This window comes from Acomys russatus, chromosome 1 (genome assembly GCF_903995435.1).
Source record: "Acomys russatus chromosome 1, mAcoRus1.1, whole genome shotgun sequence".
In the NCBI taxonomy this organism is placed as follows: domain Eukaryota; kingdom Metazoa; phylum Chordata; class Mammalia; order Rodentia; family Muridae; genus Acomys; species Acomys russatus.
The window spans coordinates 71,830,393-71,839,004 of NC_067137.1; the positions used below are offsets into that span (position 1 = coordinate 71,830,393).

The following is an 8,612-nucleotide window of genomic DNA, read 5'->3' on the forward strand; positions in this document are numbered from 1 at the left end:
ATACAGGTAAAGATGAGAGCAAATGAAATAGACGTTAGGGCCAAATTACTGATGTGTTTTTTGACAAGATGAGAATGATTTGCCTATATGTGCCCAACAATGTTCCTGAGGATGCAATGAGTCAGTGTAGTTCTAGGAGACCTTTTGAGGCAGTCAGGCTTTGCGTGATGCTCTCACTCTGTCAAATCTCTTTGCAGGAAAACTGCCGTATGAGAGGAGTAGCTACCATCTTTATATGTTATTATTTCAGATTCTTCACCACTTCTTAGGATTCAACATTTTTTCAAGTCCCAGTACAAATTGCTGGCCAGTTTCGTCTCTCTTCTGGTTTGCATAGTTCAAAAGACCAAAAAGTCCCTTTGTATTCCTTCTTGCAGAATATGCATTTGTCACTGCCTCAGTTCAAAGTCTCCTCTTCACCATGTTCTCAGACTTTCAAATATCTGTGAAAGTCTTATGCGCATGGGTGAGATGCATCTCATTTTCCATCTGCATTAGTTACTTATGTGTTGCTGGTATAAAACACCTGACATAAGCAGCTAAGGGAAGGGAGTGTTTACTTTGATGACTGTCAAATGTACAGGTCATCGAGGCAGGGCAGACAGGGTAACAGCAGCTTGAGGCAGCTGGTCACATTGAATTTGCTGTTCAGTTTGAATTTTGTTTTGATCAATTCTGGATTCTGATCATGTGGAATTATGTAGCCCATAACTAGAGTGTGTCTTGTCATCTCAATCAGGCAAATCAAGGAAATATTACACATACTTTTTCAGAGATTTATTGAGCCTAGATGGTTCTAAATCACTTCAATTGACAATCAAGGTAGCCATCAAATGTTCCTTTTACTGTGGAATAATTTTTTCATTTTATCTGTGTACTAGTAAGCATAGTATCCTTTCTTAATTTCAAATTCTGTTGAAATATATGCTTTTTAAAATGTAATAGACTGATCATCTCCTACTATGTTTCTATATTTTACAATATAGGATAAATTTACTGATCATTGAAATGGTAAATGTTAAAATTAAGTTCAAAGCTAAATTATTAAGTAATTGGTATTCTTAACCGTGTTTAAAGCTAAATCTGAAACATCTCAGAACAGCGATGCCCATTATCCAATAAATCCAACAAAATCCCACGGACAGGCACAAAACTCACTGCTCTTTGACTCATTCCAATCTCTAGAAAAAGCCAATTCCAACTATGAGTTGTCCAGGGCAAGATGCTCACAAAGCTATTCCTGAATGTTGCTATAGTAAAAAAAAAAAAGATGATATAGATGTTGTAAAGGGTTAGCAAAAGTTGGATTAAAGTAATGATTTCACTGAAAAAGTATCGTAAGCCAGACAGATATGATTTATGTTAGATTGTAAAATATTCCTGAAATAATGAGTACTTTTATTGTTTATCTAATTTCATCCTGTACACTGCTACAAATGAAAACTATGTTTGCTTTGGGAGCTTTTGATTTCTGGTGGTTTATTGAATTTTGCCTTAGGATAATTACGATAGTTGACAGCACTTCTGGAAATAGAAATTCTACTTTTCTTCTTAAAAAGTACTCTAGTGTAAGGTAGTTTTGGTGAGTGTAAACTTTACACATTTACAGTGTGAATTTTCAACATGTATATTCATTGTGTAATAATCAGAAGAGGATAATTTGTATTCCCATTATTTTAAACATTAAATATTAAACACTTGTTTAGGATACTGAGACTCTTCTCTAATGGGTGATATGAAATGTATATGAAATCGCTGTAAGCTGCATTTATCTTACCATTTTATGGAATAGTAGTGCTCTCCTCTTCATCCTTGCATCCACTAACTAACCCTCTGCTTCTCACACTTACTCTGCTCTATACTCTAACCAGCCACTTGCAGCCACTCTTCTCTGCTATGCTTTAGGAAGATCATGTTTTCTATTTCCACAAGTAAGAGAAATTATGGAATATTTATTTTCCTGTGCCCGAATTTTGGTGTTTAACCATGCCTTTCCATTCCATTTATGTTTTTGAAAAATAGAGTTTCCCGTTGTGACTGAGTCTATGGTATATTTGTACCACCTTTTCTTTATCCAGTCATGTAGCAAAATGAGTAGAATGGTAAGTCCTATTGTGGCTCTATGGACAGTGCTCCAGTAAAAAGGAATGCAGATGCCTGTGACACACTTACTTTACAAGTGCTAATTCTGTGAGTTTGCTATATTAGATTTAGACAGAAAAATTTAAAATATCCAGACACTTACTTGTGAGTATTTCTGTGATGAAAAGACAAAGATTTTCTTTCTACAAAGAAATGAAAATAGATCTTGCTCCATAATCCTCCGAAGTGCTGATTATATGAATGTACATTGACAGTGCCTTTCAAAGTTTGGTATGAAAATTATTTCAGACCATGCACTGTATACATTAATTAAATGCCAAAGAAATTGTGATCCTCAATTTCCACAAGAAAAAGCACCTCGCCAGGTGTGGTGGCATACACCTTTAATCCCACCACTCAGGAGGCAAAGGCAGGTGAATCGCTGTGAGTTTGAAGTCAGCCTAGTTTACAAACTGAGTCTAGGACAGACAATTCTACACAGAGAAAAACTATCTGAAAAACCAACCAAGCAAACAAACAAACAAACAAACAAAAAAATTCCAATACAGTCAGTTCGAAAATATAGCACATTTCCTACATTTAAAGGAAGTGTAAAGCAAAATGTAAATTAAAATACTATATGGTAAATTCCAAATATAATCCCCCTACTTAAAGTCTGAAGAACATCTGAAAATCTTTTGCTAAATGTAAAAAGTTAATTTCTCTTTAGAAAAAAACTTCAAAATAATAGAAATAAAACATGATGATAATCTGTAGGTCAGGAAATCAAACATTTATTTTCTTATTTACAAAACATGTAAGATCATAGAAAGCTAAATAGGAAACAAACAAAACTATAGAAATATATTTATAAAATCTAAAATTCTACTACTATTTTTAAACAATCATTGTTAAAAATAATCAATAGTTCAAATGTTTATAAGTCTCATCATACAAATTCTTAAAAATGTATTACTTTCTGGACATGTTTAAATTTCAGAAAAATGGTTTGTATATTAATTATTTAAATAATAATTCTAGAATATATTAAGAGTTCACTCATTTTAAATCATTTCAAGATCAAAACATGTGAAAACTATTATTAACAGTAAATGTGAATATCTTGCCCACTTCAATTTTAAAATACTAGCATCTCACTTTGCTATAAAATATCATTCAATTAAACACAGCAATTCTTATAAGGCAGGTTCAATGATATATCAGTTTTATCATTTATGATTGAGAATGTTTTTCATAAGTCTTAAGACCTAAATATATATGGGGAAATAACAATGATAAACTGTATTAGTATTCATAAATACTAGTATTAAATACTAACAAATAATGAGTATCCAAGTATAGTTAAATTATTAACAATACACAAAATACTGATAATTTATTGTTGATAAAATACTTATTGATATTCATCTATAGGCAAAATGCAGGAAAAATCAAAGTTTATCATTCATACATTTCTTTGAAAAAGTTTTAGGAGTCAAACATTTAGTAATTCCTACATTTTAATTTGGGAAATCTCAATCTACTTAATAGAAAATTGAGAATAAAATATGTTCTCTAAATATTTCAGATAATATTTTCACTCATTCTATTATTTATTTTCTAAGATTCTCTTAAAAACAATATTTATTCATAATAAAATACTAGTTTGGTTGGTACTAAAATTTCCAGTCATATTTTTATGAATGACAAGCCTATTATTTTTTAACATTGTCAGTACTTTATTATAATTTTCAAATAGAAAATAACACATCTTAAAGCTAATTAGAGCCCAAAATTATACACCCTAGTGAACTTCTATACAGTTAAAATAAGCCATTATAAAGTGGCACAGATTCACATTGACTTTATAATTTTTTTGTACAACATATATTACAAACTTATCCATCACCAAAAAGAAAAATCCATGTAAAAGTTAAAGCTAGAAAAACAATTCACTTTATATCCTATTGATTGACTCAAGTGCGCATTGCCTTTCTATTAAGTAAAAAAATCCCAAATATATCTTTTAGAAAATTATATTGTAAAATCCCTATTAATAAACGTAAGGATAAATTGGGTTAACATCAGCAAGCAGTACTTTCTCATTAAATGTTCCCACATAGTGTGATTACATTTCTACCTTATTCTCAACTTGATTTTTACATATACCTTCTCTACATTTTTATATTTTTCATTTAAATAACTAGAGGCTTGTAAAAATGATCAAGGGGGGAGGGGTATTGGTGAGAATTTAGATGGAGAAAAGGGAATGGAAATTGATGTGATTAGATTGTCTTTACGACATACTTTCAAGTTAGCTATCACAGAATATAAACAAGTAGTTAAACGTCTCCTTTCTGAGTCAAACTCTTTTTCTTAATGAAAATTGAGGTGTTGTTCTGTGCACCTGTAGGGCACAAGGGATGAATGGTTTTTCTCCCATTTTAGAAGCGTGTATGTGTACTCTCAGGTTTCATTGGAATATGGTGATAAATGATTTAGATATTTTGTGTGTCTCATCACCCATTACAGGAGTGATGCAGTCCACACAAAGTCCAGCTTGGTGAAAAAATGAGCCTTGAGGGATTGCTTAAAGAGACATAGAATACTCCTGGAAATGTACCCTCAGTGAGTCCCAGTCAGCATAGGTGACAACTGATAGGAACTGTACAAGGCTAGTTCCTGCACAGTCTGTGGACAGTTACCCACACCAAAGAGGGTCTCGCAACTTTCAGGAGAGGCCCCCTGAATTGTACATCTCATGGCTTCCTGAATCTCATATATTTTTGTGAGTTGCAAACACCTTTTAAATTCTGTCCTTTCTCCAGAATGGAATATCCTACTCCTTTCAATCCAGAAGAAAGGGTTACTTAACAGCAACATTATATAAACATTCTACTTAAGCGTGACAATTGGGAATATATTTTATTTAAGTACAAGTTTAAATAACTACTGTAATGTAACCTTAGTACTTTTTATCTAAGTTGTCATAATATCAAACTTCTTTTAAAATATTTATGCTTATACCTATCATCAAATGTTATCATTAAATGCTACTCTTGATTTAATAAAAAAAAAAAATCCTTCTTTTCCAGTCGATGGCTATGAGTACATAAAATCCTGGCTATGAAATGTGTTAAATATAAGTGATGATCAAGTGCTAAGTTTTAAACAAGACATTTATACAACCTTCTCTAAGACTCAGGGGAACACTGTGGAGGAGTGAACAGAAAGAATGTAAAATCTGGGAGATGGGGAAGAATTCAATAAGATGTCATCTTCTGAGAAGAACATACTCATTACAATAATGAACTGACAGCCTGTACCGAATTATGGGAGGATCAATACTGGGGCATATATGGGGAAAGTGTTCAGGATGCCCTATTTATCTTCTCTGAACTACTGACTAGCGACATATCTGTGAGGAAGGAGTCCCTGTCTTAAGCTGTAAACCATGTATGATGCAATTCAGTTGTCACACACATAGCACTGATTACATTCAATGGATCATGAAACTAAACAAAAATACTTCAATGTAGAAAAGAGATGGATAGAAAGGAAGGGGATATTGATAAATATGTGAAAGAAAATGCATTATATTTATCTTTGAAGATGTCAAGAACATTTAAAAACAACTCAAAAATTGCCAATATGTTCATAGTGGCATTATTCTAAATAGCCAAAAACTGGAAACAATCCAGAGGTGGCTTAATAAAAGAATGGATAAAGAATCCATAAACAAGTACATCAGAAAATTTGCAGGCAAATGGATGGAACTAGAAACAATCATCCTGAGTGAAGTAAGACCAACCCAGGACATGCACCAGCCATATAATACAGGATAACTATATTACAATCCACAGAAGTAAAGAAGTTAAGTAACAAGGAGGATTCTAGGGAGGATGAGTAATTCTCATTAAGAAGGGCAAATAGAATAGACACGGAGAGCCGTTGAAGAGAGGGAACAGGACAGGAGCCTATCACAGTTGTCCTCTGAAGGTCTCCAACCAGCAGGGATCAAAGCAGGACCTAAGTCTCAAGTCCAAGTTTGGGCAGAGCGCAGAGAGTCCTATGGAGAGCAGGAGAATAGAGGGACCAGGAGGGGACAGGAGCTCTACAAGAAGACCAACAGATCCAAGAAATCTGGGCCCAGGGGGCCTGAGAAGACTGATGCACCAAACAAGAGCCATACATGGAGAGGACCTAGGCCCCCTACTCAGATGTAGCCAATAGACAGCTCAGTGTCCATATAGGTCCACAGTAAGATTCAGATTTTCAAAATTAATAATTTGAAGACACACATAGTACAAGAGCCGTCTTCTATATGCAGGTTATGGAAATGAAGCCAACAGCTTCTGAACCATAAAATACACAACAAAAACAATAATTCAAAAATCATACCATAACCATAAACAGAAACATTGTAAACATAACAACTGTGAATTTATTAATGTTAATAGTGAGTAGGGAACTGTATTTTTCTTCAAAATATTTTCTGTAAGAAGTTAAAAGAAGCTTTTAGTACCTTGATATTTTTAAATTTTTTTCTCACCAAATAGCCCACTCATCACTGTCAAATTCTGTTTTCTGTGAAGTTCTAAGACTTTAACTTAATGGAATCAACTATGCTTTAGGGCACATTTTGCTATTTTGCTACACTATATAACCTGGATGATCCCTGAGCACTCTCAGTTTCCCATAAGATGTTTCTCATTCCTGTCAAAATCCTCCCTCCTCCAAAAATGGTTTCTCATGCCAATATTTTAACTAAGGGTTTTTATTCACTGTCAACATGATCTCTAAAATGGTTCCTTGTTTTCCTATATCTCTCCATTTTCTTTTAAGCCTCATGAGGATTACCATTAAACATATTCTTCATATTGATGAAGGATTGTAGTAAATATCACTTCAGTAAGTGTTGAGGATCTGGCCAACACTCAGTTACAAAAGCCCTTCCACATTTCTAAGTATAAGTTGTGTAAAATCTGTTTTCTCAGTCACTTAGTTCTATCGACATATTTTGTGCTTCTCTACACAGCTGAGTAATTTTATTGAAGACCATTTGCAGACTTTATGTTCAAGGTACCAACCTCTGGTCACCTGTGCCGAGCATGGTCACAGTGAAGTCCATAAGTTATACCCTCCCAAAGCAGAGCAGAAGCAAAAGCATGTAACAGAAGTCCCCCATAATGCTTAATTCATTATGAGATTTGTCTTATTAAGGAACTAGAATGCTCTGGCCTTAACCACCACTTAAAGGTGACATTTTTTTTCTAAGATTTGTTTTATTTTATTTTGTCTGTGTGAATGCATGTACATGTGAGTGCAGTTGCCTAAGTGGTCAGAATAGGAAAACTGATCTCCTCGAGTTGGACTTTACTAATGGTAATTGTGGGCTTACTCATGTGTGTACTGGGAAATAAAAGCCAGACCTCTGCAAGTAATACACAGCCTTATCCACAGAGTAATATTTCTAGTCCAAACGTGCCTCTTCTTAATGCCCTGAAACACTCAAATACTGGAGGAGACATATTTGAAATATGAAAAGTTATGGATCAGATCATTACACCATGTCAAAGATCCTAATTGAACCTTTACTTTTCACAAGTCAAACTTCTGACAAAAATTATGAGAATTTATCTGATTACTATCCCCAAATGAAAGCTTGTGGGATTTTCTTGTTTTGTCAATTTTTTTTCTCTTTCATTCCCCAGATGCTGCTGGACACCTGGCAGGTGACTGGCACTATGAAGAGCATGTCTTTGAGCACCCATGGGAAACAGTTACAATGGCTGCAATTCAGAAATGCAAATACCCAAACCCCATGAACATTAGCGTGGTTGGTGTTGACATGCTGGACAGACATGTCAAAGCTGCAGAGTCACAGACTGCTCAGTAGAGAGTGGAGCCTGCCTTCCATTGTGCAGTCTGTTATTGGTGCAGCTAGAATGAAGGCATACATGCAAGAGATTTCTGTAGTTGACATGGTGAAGAGGACGATAGAGCTCAACTCCACCAATATCTCATTTACAAATATGGTCTCAACAGACAAGAGGCTCACCCACAAGCCACACCCCAAAGACCCAGAGAAAACTATCCTGACCCAGGAAACCATTATCATCATTGTGAAGGGGTCATGTCCAGCAGCTACCATGAAGGACTCATAGCAAGCACCATAGCTTCCAATGCTAACAAAGGCCAAGAAGCAATGGAATAGGTGATACACAATCTGAACGCCGAGACTGAAGAATCAACAACATCAGCAAGAGGAAGCATTCGGACACCAATGGTAGCGGCAGCAGCGTTGGTGGAGAAATGACAATGGAAATTGGGGGTAGCAGCAGGGCCCCAGGACTTCTCAAGCTGACATCATATTTATTTGTTATTTAAAAGATACTACTATTCTAGGTAGATATTTTTTTCTTTAATGGGCTGGGGAAAACTGTGACTTTGAGCAAAACAAAAGATTAGAGCTTGTAAATCAAAGGGATCATCTGAGGTTGAACGGGTTGGGAAGACTGATGGGAAAG

General features: G+C 34.8%; 1 pseudogene; it reads left to right on the top strand.

Annotated features, from left to right (window-relative positions):
• Positions 1-462: 462 nt before the first annotated feature.
• On the top strand, positions 463-8,401 carry LOC127189039 (PRELI domain containing protein 3B-like; annotated as a pseudogene).
• The last annotated feature ends 211 nt before the right edge of the window (positions 8,402-8,612 follow it).